This window comes from Stegostoma tigrinum, chromosome 9, assembly GCF_030684315.1.
Source record: "Stegostoma tigrinum isolate sSteTig4 chromosome 9, sSteTig4.hap1, whole genome shotgun sequence".
Taxonomy (NCBI): domain Eukaryota; kingdom Metazoa; phylum Chordata; class Chondrichthyes; order Orectolobiformes; family Stegostomatidae; genus Stegostoma; species Stegostoma tigrinum.
This window is the reverse complement of record NC_081362.1, coordinates 29,945,916-29,962,624: the sequence shown is the minus strand read 5'-3', so window position 1 is coordinate 29,962,624 and position 16,709 is coordinate 29,945,916.

Genomic DNA, 16,709 nt, shown 5'->3' with positions numbered 1-16,709 from the left:
ATCTTGGATTCTCCAGCATCTGCAGTTCCCATTATCTCGGATTGCAGAGCCTTTGGCTTTGATCTTTAATGTCACCATTATGTTCAGGAATAGTGCCAGAAGACTGGAGGATAGCAAATGTCCCTTTGTTCAAGAAGGGGAGGAGGGACAATCCTGGTAATTACAGACCAGTGAGCCTTACTTCGGTTGTGGGTAAAACGTTGGAAAGGATTATAAGAGGTAGGATTTATAATCATCTAGAAAGGAATAATTTGATTAGGGACAGTCAACATTGTTTTGAGAAGGGTAGGTTGTGCCTCAAACCTTATTGAGTTTTTTGAGAAGGTGGAAGGTGTTGGTGAAGTGGATGAACTGTTCGAGCTCCTCTTGGGAGCATGAGGCGGTGCCGATACAGTCATCAATGTAACAGAGGAAGAGGTGGGGTTTAGGGCCAGTGTAGGTGCAAAAGACGGACTGTTCCACATAACCTACAAAGAGGCAGCCATAGCTTGGGCCCATGCGGGTACCCACGGCCACCCCCTTTGTCTGTAGGAAGTGGGAGGAATCGAAAAAGAAGTTGTTGAGGGTGAGGACAAGTTCAGCTAGGCGGATGAGGGTATCGGTGGAGGGGGACTGGTCGGGTCTGCGGGACAGGGAGAAGCACACGGCCTTTAGGCCATCTGCATGGGGAATGCAGGTGTATAGGGACTGGACGTTCATGGTGAAAATGAGGTGTTAGGGACCGGGGAATTGGAAGTTTGGGAGGAGGTGGAGGGTGTGGGTGGTGTCACGGACGTAGGTGGGAAGCTCCTGGACCAAGGAGGAGAAAATGGAGTCCAGATAGGTGGAGATGAGTTCGGTGGGGCAGCAGGCGGAGACAATAGGTTGACCAGGGCAGGCAGGTTTGTGGATTTTGGGAAGGAGATAGAAGCAGGCCGTGTGGGGTTGGGGAACAGTGAGGTTGGAAGCTGTGGGTGGGAGGTCACCTGAGGTGATGAAGTCATGGATGGTTTGGGAGATAATGGTTTGGTGCTCAGGGGTGGGGTCATGATGAAGAGGGCAGTAGGAGGTGGTGTTGGAAAGTTGGCATCTGGCCTCAGCAATGTAAAGGTCAGTGCGCCATACTGCAACTGTGCCTCCCTTGTCTGCGGGTTTGATGGTGAGGTTGGAATTAGAGCGGAGGGCTGCCCGTTCTGCAGGGGAGAGGTTGGAGTGAGTGAGAGGGGTGGAGAGGTTGAGGTGGTCGATATCTTGACGGCAGTTGGAGATGAAGAGGTCAAGGGGAGGGTAGGAGGCCTGGGGATGGTGTCCAAGAGGAGGACTTATGTTGGAGGCGGCTCTGCAATCTCCTCCCTAGCTTCCCAGAGAATCCTAGGATACATCCCATCCAGCCCAGGGGACTTGTCTATTTTATCCCGTCTAGTCTAATAACCTGTATCTCAAATATTCTCCTCGACAACATGTCTTTTTCCTGTGTGAACACTGACGAAAAATATTCATGTAGCGCCTCTCCTATCTCTTTGGACTCCACGCACAACTTCCCACTACTGTCCTTGACTGGCCCTAATCTTATTGTAGTCATTCTTGTGTTCCTGACATACCTATAGAAAGCTTTAGGATTTTCCTTGATCCTATCTGGCAAAGACTTCTCATGTCCCTTCCTGGCTCTTAGCTCTCTCTTCAGGTCCTTCCTGGCTTACTTGTAATTCTCAAGCACCCTAACTGAGCCTTCACGTCTCATCTTTACATAAGCCTCCCTCTTCCTCTTGACAAGAGTTTCAACCACAGTTCCCCTCACTTGACTACTTTCTCCCTGCCTGAAAGGTACATGCTTATCAAGGATACGCATTAACTGTTCCTTGAACAAGGTCCACATTTCAATTGTGCCCAACCCCTGCAGTTTCCATCTCTATTCTATGCATCCTAAATCTTGCCTAATCACCTCATAATTGCCTTTCCCCTAGCTATAACTCTTGCCCTCCGGTATGTGCCTATCCCTTTCCATCATTAAAGTAAACATAACCGAACTGCGGTCACTGTCACCAAAGTGCACACCTACCTCCAAATCTAACACCTGGCCTGGTTCATTGCCCAGAACTAAATCCAAAGTGGCTTCATCTTTAGTTGGCCTATCTACATACTGTCAGGAATCCCTCCTGCACACATAGGACAAAAACTGACCCATTTAACGTACTCAACCTATAGTGTTTCATAATCATCTTGGCAATCCTTTCCTCTACATCTCTGGAACTTTTCAGAGGCCTATAGAAAACTTCCAACAGCATGACTTCTCCTTTCCTGTTTCTAACCTCAGCCCATACTACCTCTGTAGATGAGTCCTCACAAATGTTCTTTCTGCCACCGTAATACTGTCCTTGACTAATAATTCCACACCTCCCCTTCTTTTACCATCTTCCCTGATCTTACTGAAACATCTAAACCCCGGAACCTGCATCAACCATTCCTGTCATTGCTCTATCCAAGTCTCCGAGACGGCCACGACATCGAAGTCCCAGGTACCAGTCCATGCTGCAAGTTCACCCATCTTATTCCTGATGCTCCTGGTGTTGAAGTAGACACACTTCAGACCACCTTCCTGTCTGCCGGTACACTCCAATGACCTTAACCTTATTTATGACTTCACTACTCTCAACCTCCTGTACACTGGAGCTACAATTCAGGTTCTCATCCCTCTGCTGAATTAGTTTAAACAATTACAAATATCCCCCCTAGGATATTGGTACCCCTCTGGTTCAGGTGTAGACCATCCCTTTTGTAGAGTTCCCACCTACCCCAGAATGAGCCCTAATTATCCAGGTATCTGAATCCCTCCCTCCTGCACCATCCCTGCAGCCACGTGTTCAACTGCTCTTGCTCCCTATTCCGCACCTTGCTACCACATGGCACAGGTAACAAACCAGAGATAACAACTCTGTTTGTCCTAGCTCTAAGCTTCCACCCTAGCTCCCTGAATTTCTGCTTCACATCCCCATCCCTTCTCCCACCTATGCCATTGGTGCCTATGTGGACCATGACCTGGGGCTACTCCCCATTCCCCCTTAAGTATCCAGATGTTTTGAATGGATGTGCTACTGGAGTCTTGACACAGACTCATGGCGATCGCAGACGACCAGTTGCCTATTACTCTACCCGCTTGTACTCTGTATCTCTGGGATTACCTCCTTGTTCTCAGATACTTCCTGCGATTTATTCTTTAGTCACTGCGGCCTCTAATATTACTCTCCACCAGCCTCTTACCATCTTTACCTCACATGCTGTTATAGCCCTCCTCACCTCCCACCAGACTCAGCACGTTACCCAGGCACGTTTAAGCCGTTACAAAGTAGCACTCCTTCACAATCCCCTTTTGACGTTCTCTTTCTGCTCCACTATTAATGCAGTCACGTTTTTGAGCACCCCCCTCTGGATGAGGTCTTAAAACCCCCACATGACTGTTTACTAAGGAACCAATTTTTAACCTCTCCCCGCCCAGACCTTACTGATGTCCCTCTCCCTTCCCTTGTTTATTGACATCAGTTCCTCCATGTCCCCCTTGGGGAACCCCCTCTCCAGATTAGAATTGGTGGTGTTTGGACCCCTCCTCCCCCACCAGTGTCTGCTCAGAAAGCAAATTTTTTTGCCTTCACCCGTGCTTGCATTCTAGCCTCAGGAAAGTCTGAATAGTTACACTAACTCTTGGTATGCCTTTGTCTCCCAAGACTTCAGCCAGCTATGGTCTCAGCGTGGTTTTAAACATCCTTGGGCATTCCCATCCAGAATTCTTTGGATGTCCAAAACCTTCTCCAGGCAATCCTTCTCCCTGAACATTTGGCTATTATCAAATGCGCTTCCCATGCCTGTGACGACTCTATAGTTATTCAGGGCAACGCTCTGACTGATCGGGCTGCCAAACAGGCTGCTGCAGATCACACTTTTATTGTGCCGTCTATGAGCAAGCAGGCGATATATTGCTCGACTGCCTCGAACATGACAGGCATGCCAGATATTGTCACTGTTCAGCATTGGCAGGGTATGTCCCTGCCTCTGAAAAAGACATTTGGAAGGCACGTGGATGTTCGCATTCTGTGTCATCGGGCCTGATATACCTGATGCTTTGTTGCCTTTGCTCATTGATTGTCTTCATTCTGATACCCACTTTGGCAGGGAGGTATCATGCTCTGTACCTGGTGGCACCCCTGACTGGCTGAGGCAGCTCAGTCTCATACAGCATGTTTGACATGCCAGCAAAACCACGTAGGTTGGGCGTGAGATGGTCACCAGGAAGAACACCCTTGCCAGGTGGACCGTTTGAATGTATTCAGCTAGATTTTATTGAATTACCGCATGTACACTGCTATAACTATTGTCTTTTGATTGTTGATGTATTTAGCAAATGGATTGAAGCCTTTCCAACCACTAATAATAAAGCCTCAACGGTGGTAAAATTACTACTGATAGAGATCATACCGAGGTTTGGAGTGCCTCGTCAGATTAGTTCAGACAACGGCCCCCACTTTGTAGGAAAAATCAACAAAGAACTGTGTGAGGTACTGCACATCTAGCAGCAATTCCATTCTATGTAGCACCCTCAGTCAGCAGGAATACTGGAAAGGGCAAATGGGATTCTTAAAACCAAATAACTAAGTTAATGTCTGAAACAGGCCTCAATTGGTTGAAGGTCTTGCCTTTAGCCCTATATCATATTGGAGTTGGCTGTGGAGAGAATGGATACGGTGCCAATCAAGGGGCTGCTTTGGCCTAGACTCAAGATTGTTTTCAGTGTTGTTGGATCTGCACCGTCATTGACACACTTCTGACTTGAGAATTGGAGGAGGGCTGCAGGCTTCGGAGTGTCAGCAGTTTCTACATCAAATCGCAGAGTCGTCTTGCTCTGTCTCTGAGTCTGTGGTCCCGCGTGATATCTAAAACCAGGTCATCCCTCTGGTGAGCTTGTTATTCTAAACTGGACATTGCGGTTTCTTTACTCAGAGAGTAGTCAGGGAATGGAACGCTTTGCCTGCAACGGTAGTAGATTCGCCAACTTTCGGTACATTTAAGTCGTCATTGGAAAAGCACATGGGCGTACGTGGAATAGTGTAGGTTAGATGGGCTTCAGATCGGTATGACAGGTCGGCACAACATCGAGGGCCGAACGGCCTGTACTGCGCTGTAATGTTCTATCTATCATATGAGAATTACCCCACACTCGACCACTGGACTGTCGGCCACAGAAATGATTAATGGTTGACCCAGTAGGACCTCTTGGTATGATGACACAAACCCACCTGCCCATGTAGACTTAAATATTATGGGAGAGGAAATGCAAAGATACTTCCAGCAGCTAATGTCATCTCCAAAGTTTCTCCATTCACAGGTAAAGCACGCCTTCAGGCCACCATCACAAGCGACAGATCAGAGCTCAAAGGCCCAGAATGAACCCCCCCCAGACTGCAAACGGGAGACCTCATGCTGATCATAGACTGGGACCTGGTGGAAAGGACCCCAAAATACTCCTCCAGACTCCAATGGCAGTCAAAGTCTGAGGACAGAGTCACTGGATCCATCTAAGTGACTGTAAACTATGGGGCCCTCAGATGGCCTACAGACTACACTCAGTCTGTGATATCATGGCTGCCTTCGTGGTATTAGGCCTGGAGGAACAATTTGTTTTATAAGACACCTATCCAACAGCATGGTAATTGAACAGTGTTTTATCCGCTAGCACAATCTGTAGAGGCTTTATTTGTAGCAATCCCAGGATGGAACCCCTACCAACTCTATGAAGTAGATTATTCTGGTGAGCCTTGCCAAGGGGATGGAGGAACCTGGAGGAGGGGTGTGCAGGGTCGATTTGTGGAATTCATAGTTAACGGTCCCTCCAACTGTACAGGTGCTAAATCTAAGTCTGGGAAGGAAGGGGCCAACTGTACAGATCCGACCAGCTATCTGATTTGTTTTAATGGTACTGGAAGTTGTTGTGTATATGCCTTAGTCAACATCACCAACCATCCCCATGATGCTTCCTGGCCCCATCAGTGTGTAAAATGAACTTGTACAACTAAAGGAGGGCTATTGAACTGCCCCTGTTTGGAATCAAGCCAGGTAAATGTGACTTCAGGCGCACAGTGGATCTGTGGAAGTTGTAATGTCAACCATGTAGAAACAAGGTATACAATGTTTCCGTTTCACTCCTCAGACTTCCAACCATTTAAGGGTCAATTCTCCTGGAATAGTTACAAGATAGTACATGAGTCCGTTACCTGCTACCGTGCTAATACGGAATTTATTTTACTTCTCAATGGGACCTTTTCTACTGCTACTCCAACTTTACTGGTGCTGCTTGCTGTTGGGACCATTGGGCCTCTCAGTCCCTTTACCCCAACGCGCACATACTCCATGACAAATTGTCACACACGCCATAAGCGAGGAGTTTTGTGCTGTGTGGCAGGATCCGGTCACCCTGGGCTCTCCCTTGGGATATGGTTTCCTGGAAACTGTCACTTTGGCAGTCTCCTCAGGGATGGTGTCTGCTAAAAACTGAAACTACCTGATGTGTGGACTTGCTGTCCTAGGAAATAGCACGATGTTGGCATTGAAAGCAGTAAATCCAGAATTAGCCAAACTTTGACTCTTTGCTCAGCAAACCTGGTATGCAGCGGACTATCAGCTGGCTCAACAAGGAGGACTATGTACGATTATAGGGGATAAAAGCATTACCCATGTTACCAATGAATCCTGTAATATTACTCCAGCTATCCAAGCCACACAGGGTCAGTTGGACCAGTACAGAGACGGACCCTGACCTGTGGAAGGTTGGTTGAGATGGTTTCTGGGCAGTTCTTGGGGCTTATACCTACTGTATGTGTTGGTTGTCTTACTGATTGTTGTAATTGTTTGCTGCATGTTCCTGGTATGCCTGAACTCTTGCAGAATTATTACTGACAGACTAGTAGCTCCCTTCTCGGCCCCAAAGTAGGTTATCATGGAATGAGATGTTAATGGGTTAACATCCCATGAATTTTTATGCTCCTTATCCCCTCATACAAGGGTATGTGAACACTGTCTGAAATTCCTGCCTGAATAGGATTGGGTGTGAAATATACATAGGGGTGTGAAACATCTGTAAACACAAAAAGCATTAAGCTCTGTAACCTTTGTGGCTCTACCCCTAGTGCCGCCTAACCCTGTTTCTGCTGAAATGGCCAGGTCAGTGACCTTTGATCAAGCCAGGCAGTTGTCACCACTTGAAATTGCATCCTGTTGTTATCATACACTTTGCGATGATCAAAGCTGTATCCTACTCTCAGATGTAGTAATTGTTCTATGTATCTGCCAATTCCGAGGATATAAAAGCTGGGACTGTCCAGTGTTCGGGAAGAATCGCTCATGATACTCAGCACTCTGTCCAAGTTGCGTACAGCAATCCTCTGCAGTTTGTACTTGCTTAATAATAAAGGATTTTGTTTTTGTAACCAGGTCAGTGTCTTGCTCTTGCATCAAGTCCATGAGGGTCTCTGAGAAATGAACCTAACAATGGTAGGTGTCTTGAAAACCATTCAGGTCAGTAAATCCCCAGCCTCTGATGCGATCTATTCCAGAATACTTAAGAAGACAGAAGTTTGGAAAGAGATGCAATTTTTTTTTAATTGAGGTGCATCCCAAGCAGTTCTGAGAGGCAGGACTCTGTGCTCTTCGGGCTGTTCTCTGGGATGTACACCAAAACAAACACTGACTGCACCTGGAAGGCCATCAATTCAGTGAAAGATGCTTTCTGGTCTGTCCGACCCTTGTTGGCCTTTCAGTGCAAAGAGTTGACCTTAGCCGAGTGTTGCAGACTGGCACATTCCAAGGTTCAAGACAATATACGGAGGGACGCACTAAAGTCTGGGGCAACTGCTGCCAAGGCATATTGGGGGAAGACCTCTAAGGTCTTTATGCGAATTATAATGAGGGCCCATTCAGTTATCAGACCCTCTTGGTGCCTCAAATGTATGTAAATATTGTTCTGCACAAGTAAGAAATGCCATGGATTTGCAACTGCAGGGAATGCCAAATTCTTACGTTTATGTATTTTCAACTGCAAAGGCTGTACAGAACTGCTTCAGTAACTGTGTACATACATAAAGAATCTTTAAAATACATCTTTTGAAGTTTAAAAAATCTCCTAAACCAGACAAGGCCTTTCACATGGAAGCTGGAACTACAGGGGTACATAATTATTTGAAGTTTGCATTACAAACAGATAAGATGATTATGAAAGCGTTTTAACGTGCATGCCTTCATTGCTCAGACGTTTGATTAAAGAAGTTAGGATATTGTGTTGAGGTTATACAGGACATTGCTGAGGCTTTGCCTGGAGTACTGTGTTCAGTTCTGGTCTCCCTGTTATAGGAAGGATATTATTAAACCAGAGAGGGTTTAGAAAAGATTTACCAGGATGTTGCCAGGAATAGATGCTTTGAGTTATAAAGAGCAGCTGAATAAGCTGGGACCTGTTTTCCCCACTGGAGCATAGGAGGATGAGGTGTCCTTTGAGGTTTATAAAATCATGAGGGACACAGGTAAGATTAACAGCAGGTGTCTTTTCCCTAGTGTGGTGGATTTCAAAACTAGGGGGCATATTTTTAAGGTGAGTGGAGAAAGATTTAAGAGACATGAGGAGCAATTTTTTTTACACAGATAGTTCATATGTGGTGGATGCGTGTAGTTAGGCCATTAAAAAGACATTTAGATAAGTACATGAGAAAAATGTCTGGAAAGATTTGAGCCAAGTGCAGGCAGGTGGGACCCATTTAGTTTGGATTTATGGTCAGCACGGATTAGTTGGACCAAAGGGTTACTATGCTGTATAAATTCTGGCAGCTGTTCTGTGTGAGGAAAGTGTGCGAAGGCTGCTCCCATTGCATTTGCCTCCTGAATTCTCAGAGGAATTGAACTGATTTCTCTGCCTATGATAAACATTTGCCAGCCACAGTCCGGGCTATCAAGCATTTTACCTACTTAAAGGGCTTTGGTAAAGTAATACCATAGCTACACAATCTGAATCTTCTGCTCAGGCTAGGGGACACTTCACTATATCTGCCCGACTAAGCAATCAGTTACTGGAACTGACCCAACGCAACTTAGATATAATGAAGCAGTCTACTTACCACAGCACAGTATGACGGGCCAGTTCACGAATGACCATTGCCCATGAATGGACTTCCCTAGCCCCTCAAGCCAGACTGGGCTAATCAAAGAGGTGCCAACATGAATCTCATTTCAAAAGGATGACAAAACCACACACCAACTTTGTTATTGTAATATCAGATAGGACTATTCAGTGTAACTGCACATCACATTCTGCACAACATGCTAAGATGCCTGGATTCCTGATTCCTTTCAGGTTATTAATTGTCAAAGTGTTAACATCTAGTCTGTCTAACCCAAACCCTTTTAACACCTTGCTTTTGTCACCATTATAGGCGTGGAATAATGTACCAATAATAGTAAACCCCTTTGGCACTTCAGAGCCCCAAGGTCTGTGAGCATGGGGGGTTTCAAATCATACCATGGGATTTGCTGAAATTCGAATTCAATGAAAATCTTGTACAAAGGGCTAACACTATTGGGGCGGCACAGTAGTTCAGTGGTTAGCACTGCTGCCTCATAGCACCAGGGACCTGGGTTCAATTCCACCCTTGGGTGACTGCCTGTGTAGAGTTTGCACAATCTCGCTGTCTGTGAGGGGTTCCTCCGGGTCCTCTAGTTTCCTCCCATAGTCCAAAGATGTGAAGGCTAGGTGGACCGACTATGCTAAATTGCACAGAGTGTGTTCAGGGATGTGGGTTATTAGATTAGATTAGGTGGGTTATAGGGGGGTGGGGTCTGGGTGGGATGTTCTGAGGTTCGGTATGGGCTTGTTGGGCCAAATGGCCTGTTTCCACAATGTAGGGGTTCTATGATCTCTGACTTTAAAGAATTATATGAAACTTGTTTTGTAGGCAAGTTGAGGGCCAATTCCTGCTCACTAGAGCCCCTTACTAAACGTAAACTTGCAGCAGACTGGGTAACTAGACAAGTCATAATAACAGCTCCCACCCAGATAAAGCTACCAGTTCTTGACTTCTTACTAATAGCGTTGGTCAGTCTGGGTAGCGATTGCACTATCTTGTAGGTAATATTTGATGCCAATTCAATCATAATTGTCTGGCACCAACAGAGACAGCCTCTAATGGCTTTGATACCTTGAGCCCAACTTACATATCTCTATCAGGCTGACCACAAGAAGTCAAGCCTGCCTTCAAACCAGATAAACATTTGTTCATATTCCCCTGACTATGGTAGACGAATGGTTCAGGTTACTGCACGTTCAGCCCACTGGAAGACACTATTAAGCAAAAGTCACCCTGAAGAAACTCTGCACCTGGTATCCAAAAAGGCATTAAGGCCATGATTCAGAGGTGTCTCCTCTGTCTCCAGCATAAGCTAAACAACTGTACAAACTGAGCACTGTTACATCAGACATATGTCTAGATAGATTTTAATTGGCCTCTACCTACCACACCCTTATGTTATAGACACTGCCTAGTCTTGAATTCACTAAATGAATCAAAGCTGCAAAGAAGCAATCCTTACTGCAGCCAAGCTACTATTGAATTAGGTGCTGTGCAGATGGGGATTTCCACTCTACTTCAACAGTGACCATGGCTTCCATTTCACCAGAAAAGATCTTTCTTGAACTCAACCACCTAATGAAAATTGATCACAAATCACATGTGACACACTACCCTCAGTCATCTGGGGTGTTGGAAAGGGGCATCACAACCCTCAAAACAAGGCTGAAAGAAACTTTGCAAGAATTATCCCCCACAATGGGTGAACATATTGCCCATGTGACTCACAGCTAGAGCAACTCCAACTGGTATCTCCCCTTATTGGTATTTTCTAAATCAATCTGTTCAGAGAAATTATTAAAAAGACCAGGTGAGATTTGAACACAGGCCTGTTGATTCAGAGATAATATCTCCCCTTATCAAACTATGATAAGAATTCCTTCTTACCTACTCATTAACCCTCTCATCCCAGTCAAGAGCACACAAATAGAGTTATTGCATTTGGAGTCTGGTTGGCACAGGCATGGTGGGCCAAAAAGCTGGTTTGTTGCTATATGATTCTATTGCAAGGTCTGGTCAATCAGAAATGGTAGAATCCATGGTAAAATATCCAGGAAATGAATGAGTTCATAGCCTAACACATGGGGGGGAAAGGCATCACCAAATGAAGATGTATTTCAACTGAAAAGGTACACCTTTTCACTCACCTGAGTGTCATGTGAGGGAATGATTATGATCCTGAACTACCTAAAGGAAGAGAGTGTCTTTGAGCCCAAGTGAATTAGACTCTATCCAATAATTGATAGTGTAAGTCCACACTGTAACTAATCCAGATTTCAGTTAAAAATAGGAGGAAAAGACCGTGAGGCAGCACTGTTGCCTCACAGTGCCAGGAACCCAGGTTCAGTAACAAAGTTGCTGGAGATGCTCAGCAGGTCTGGCAACTTAAGTGAAGGAAAAAACAGTTAACGTTTCAGGTCCAGGAAGCCTTCCTCAGAACTGATGGTGGCTAGGAATACCTGAAAAGAAGGTGCAGAGCTGGATGAACACAGCATGCCAAGCAGCATCAGAGGAGCACGAAGGCTGACGTTTCGGGCCGAGACAGTTCTTCAGAAAATACGTCAGTTTATATGCGAAAAAAGGGGAGGGGAATAGGGGAGGGAGTAAACGATAGGATAGAGCCTAAAGAGAGAGAAGAGCAGTTGAACAGACAGAGTTGCTAATGATCAGGCTGGGAGGGTGAATCGTCGTTAATGGAGATTATTAGTGACTAATAACAGGTATTGTGCAATGGCAGGGTATGTGGTAACAGGGCCTGGTGTGTAGGGTAGGGAGCTGAGTCATGGCAAGAGTTTAGGCCCTAAAATTAATTTGCTAATACTTGTTTCCACAGCCATATCACATTCTTCAGTGGCTGCCTTCAGCTCAGACTCATCCCACTTGATTCCAACTAAAATTTCATCCCTCATGTTTTGAATCCTCCCAGGATCACAGATGCCTCTGTGATGTTCAACATTCCACGAACAGCTGCTCTCACCGGATTCTGAGACCCACACTCAGTGTCATGCAGTGCCACATGCACGCTCTCAACCTTTCTCTCCAACAGCATCGCATCATACTGGCTCAGGGCTGCACCACTCCGCAGTTCCACTTCATCCTCCAGTTCATTCGTCGTGCTAACAGGAAACTTTTTCTTTTCCTTTTCAGGTATCAAGGCCCACAAGATGCAACAACTCAAAGATACCCATGACCCTCTGGAAACTTCCTCTCCTCCCCCTTCCTCTGTCTCCATCCCCTCCTCTAACCACAACTACTGTCGAGTATTCACCATCCATCCTAACTTGCTGCTCTCTGACGCTGAACGTTCTGTACTCAGCAAAGACCTCAGCTTTATTCCATTGCATTACCACCTTGATGAATTTCAGGCACGACGTGATGCTGAACTCCTCTTCCGCCGTCTTTGCCTCCATGCCCAATTCTTCCGACAAAAGTCCTCTTCCCATCCGACAGACCCCTTTGCCCAGTTCCAACACTCTCCCTCGACCTGGACCATTCCTACCAGGTTTCTGGAACCAAGACGGGCTCTAATGTAACAAGGAGTGTGTCCAGTTCCAAATTATCAATTATGATAAGGGATTCTCTAGAGGGAAGCACAGACATTTCTGCGGCTGACAACAAAACATCAGAATGGTGTGTTGACTCCCTGGTATCAGGATCAAGGATATCTCTGAGAGGGTATAGAATATTCTCAAAGGGGAGAGGGACCAACAGAAGGTTGTTATACACATGGGAAATAACGACATAGAAACAGAGGGATGGGTTTTTGAGGAGAGAATATAAGAAGTTAGGCAGGAATTGAAAAATATTGGTCCTTGAGGGTATTAATATCTGGATTCACTCCATGAGCTGGTATGGGTAGCAATAAGAGGATACAGCAGAGGAATGCATGGCTGCAGAGATGGTACAGGGAGAAGGATTCACATTTTTGGATCATTGGAATCTCTTCTGGCATACAAGTGATGTGTATAAGAAGGGTAGATTGTATTTGAATTGGAAGGGGACTAATATGCTGGCAGGGAGATTTGCTAGAGCTGCTTGGGAGGATTTAAACTAGTAAGAGGAGAGGCTCAGGGAGATAATGAGGAAAGAGATCAGTCTTGACTGGTGCAGTTGAAAAAAGGAGCAAGTCAAACAGTCAGGGCAGGCAGGAACAAAGCAGAGGATGTGGTAGGACTGACAAATTTATCGGGGCATTTATTGCAATACAGGAGGCTTAACAGGTAAGGCAGATAATATCAGGACATGGTTGAGAATATGGGACTGGGGTATCATAGCATTTAGAGACGGGGCTCAGGGATGGACAGGACTGGCAGCTTAGTGTGCCAGGGTACAGATGTTATAGGAAGGACAGAATGGGAGGCAAGAGAGAGGAGGGGGGAATGGTATTTGGAGGATATTGCTGAGATTATACCCAGGAATCTTATTAGGGTGAAACTGAGAAATAGGAAGGGGATGATCATCTTGTTGGGATTGTGGTCTGATAGCGGGAAGTTGAGAAACAAACTTGTACGGAGATCTCATTTATCTGTAAAAATAATAGGGTGGTCAAAGTAGGGGATTTTAACTTTCTAAGCATAGACTAGGATAGCCATAGCATTAAGGGCTTGGATGGAGAAAAATTTAAGTACATACAAGAAAAAATTTTAGATTCAGTATGTGGGTGCACCTACTGGAGAAGGTGCAAAACGTGACCTATTCTTGGGAAATAGGGCAGAGCAGGTGACTGAGGTGTCAATACCGGGGGGAGGAGGGGGTGCACCTTGGGCCAGTGACCATAATTCTATTAGTTCTAAAATAGTGACAAAAAAGGATTGACCAGATCTAAAAGTTAAAGTTCTAAATTGATGGAAGACCGATTTTTGACTGTATTAGGCAAGAACTTTCAAAAGTTGATGGGGGATGGATGTTTGCAGGTAAAGGGACAGCTGGAAAATGGGAAGCCCTTTTGAGGTTACGCGAGACCAGAGACAGTATGTTCCTGTTAGGGTGAAGGGTAAGCTGGTAGGTGCAGTGGATGCTGTATGACTAGAGAAATTGTTTTGGGCAAGAATAAGAAGGATGGATATGTCGGGTATAGACACCGGGATTCAAGTGAATCCCTCAGAGTATAAAGGTAGTAGCAACATACTTGAGAGAAATCAGGAGAGCAAAAGGGGGACATGAGCTAGCTTTGGCAAATAGGGTTAAGGAGAATCTAAAGAGATTCAACAAATACATGAAGGACAGAAGAATAACTAGGGAGAGAATAGGGCCCCTTAAAGGTCAGCAAAGCCATCTACGTGTGGAATCACGGGAGATGGAAGAGATACTAAACAAGTATTTGCATCAGTATTTACTATACAGAAGGATATGAAAGATGGAGAATGTGGGGAAATAAATAGCAGCACCTTGAAAAATGTCCATGTTACAGAGGAGGAGGTGCATCTTAAAATGCACAATGATGGATAAATCTTTGGGACCTAATCAGGTTTACCCTTGAACTCTGCAAAGCTAGGGAAGTGATTGCTGGGACATCTGTATCATCAATGGTCACAGGTGAGAGCTGTTAGACTTGAACCAGGGAACTATAGACCAGTGAGCCTGATCTTTGTGGTGGGCAAGTTACTGGAGGGAATCTTGAAGGATGGGACTTACATATACTTGGAAAGACAAGGACTGATTAGGGATAGGCAACATAACTTTGTCTGTGGAAAATTGTGTCTCTCCAATTTTATTGAGTTTTCTGAGTAAGTAACAAAGGATTGATGAGGGCAGAGTGGTAGACGTGATCTATACAGATTTCAGTAAGGCTTTTGAAAAGATTCCTCATGTTAAACTGGTTAGTATAGTTAGATCACATGGAATACAGGGAGAACTAGCTATTTGGATATAGAACTGGCTCAAAAGTAAGGGACAGAGTATTGGTAGAGGGTTGCTTTTCAGACTGGAAGCCTGTGACCAGCTGTGTGCCACAAGAACATGGGAGGTGTGCTCAGTAAGTTTGCAGATGACACAAAAACTGGAGGTATCGTGGACAGTGAAGGCTACCTCAGAGTACAACAGGATCTTGATCAAATGGGCTAATGAGCCGAGTAGCAGTTGGAGTTTAATTCAGATAAATGTGGGGTGGTGCATTTTGTAAAGGCATATTAGGGCAGGGCTTATGCACTTAATGGCAGTGTCCTAGGGAGTGTTGCTAAACAAACAGACCTTTGAGTACAGGTTCAAAGTAGAGTGCCAGGTAGACAGCATAGTAAAGAAAGCGTTTGTATGCTTGCCTTTATTGGTCTGCAGATTGAGTATAGGAGTTGGGCGATCATGTTGCAGCCATACAGGACATTGGATTAGGCTACTTTTGGAATACTGCATGCAATTCTGGTCTCCTTGCTATAGGAATAATGTTGTGAAACTGGAAAGACTCAAGATTTAAAAGGGTGTTGCCAGGGTATGAGGTTTTATCCTATAGGGAGATGCTGAATAGGCTGGGGCTATTTTCCCTGGAGTGTCATAAGCTGAGGGGTTTATAAAATCATGAGGGGCATGGATACGGTGAACAGCCAAGGTCTTTTCCCTAGAGTGGGGAGTCCAAAACTAGAGGGCATAGGTTTAAGGTGAGAGAAGAAAGATTAAAAGGGTCCTAAAAGGCAACATTTTCTACAGAGGAAGATGCGTGTATGGAATGAACTGCCATAGGAAGTGGTGGAGGTTGGTACAACTACAATATTTAAAAGGCATCAAGACAGGTATATGATGGGAATGGTTTAGAGGGATATGGGGAAAATGCTAGCAGATGGGTCTAGATTTATTTAGGATATCTCATCAGCATGGGCAAGTTGGAACAAAGGATCTATTTTTATGCTGTACAGCTCTATGAATCTAAGAACCTGGAGAAGGAACAGAGAAAACCATCAACTTGACATGAGGAAGAAAGAAAGCAAAAGCAAGGAGACCAAGGGAAGAATACATCCAGAAAAGAAAAACAGGCCCGTGGTTGGAGGGAAGGCCAGTGAATGGACTGGTGGTCACCCACAGCCATAAACAACCACACGATGGTTTAAGATTTGAAACAGCACTGGTTATGCTGCACTTTAGTATCATTATCATCTCCAGAATTATGTCCATCTAAAAATCTGAAATATTATGGCTAACTGATAGGGAAAGTAGTCAGGGATTCCCTAACTGAGTACCCAAATCAAGACAACTGGGGAATTTGGAGTGAAAATAAGAAACCGAATAAAGCAGACTTGACAAGAAAAAGTAAGAGGAAAAGGGGTTTGTGGCAGTAGATTGGGATACGAGAAACAGCAGGAACGGCTGCCTAGAAACAGGTAGGTATAGAAAGTATGTGGGGGCACAAAGAAATAACCAGAAGGTGCATGAAAGCATGCTGTCTAGAACAAACAAATGCTAATTTTATTCAGCATCACTCTCTCATTAATATTTAAGAAAAACATCTTAAGTCTTCTTCTTTGAAAGATAAAACAAAGTACTTACTGAACTTCTCTGCCATTTCTCCATTTCCTATTACTTATTCCCATGCCTCCGCCAATAATGAACCCACAATTGTCTTTGTTGGTCTTTTCTTTGTTTATATAC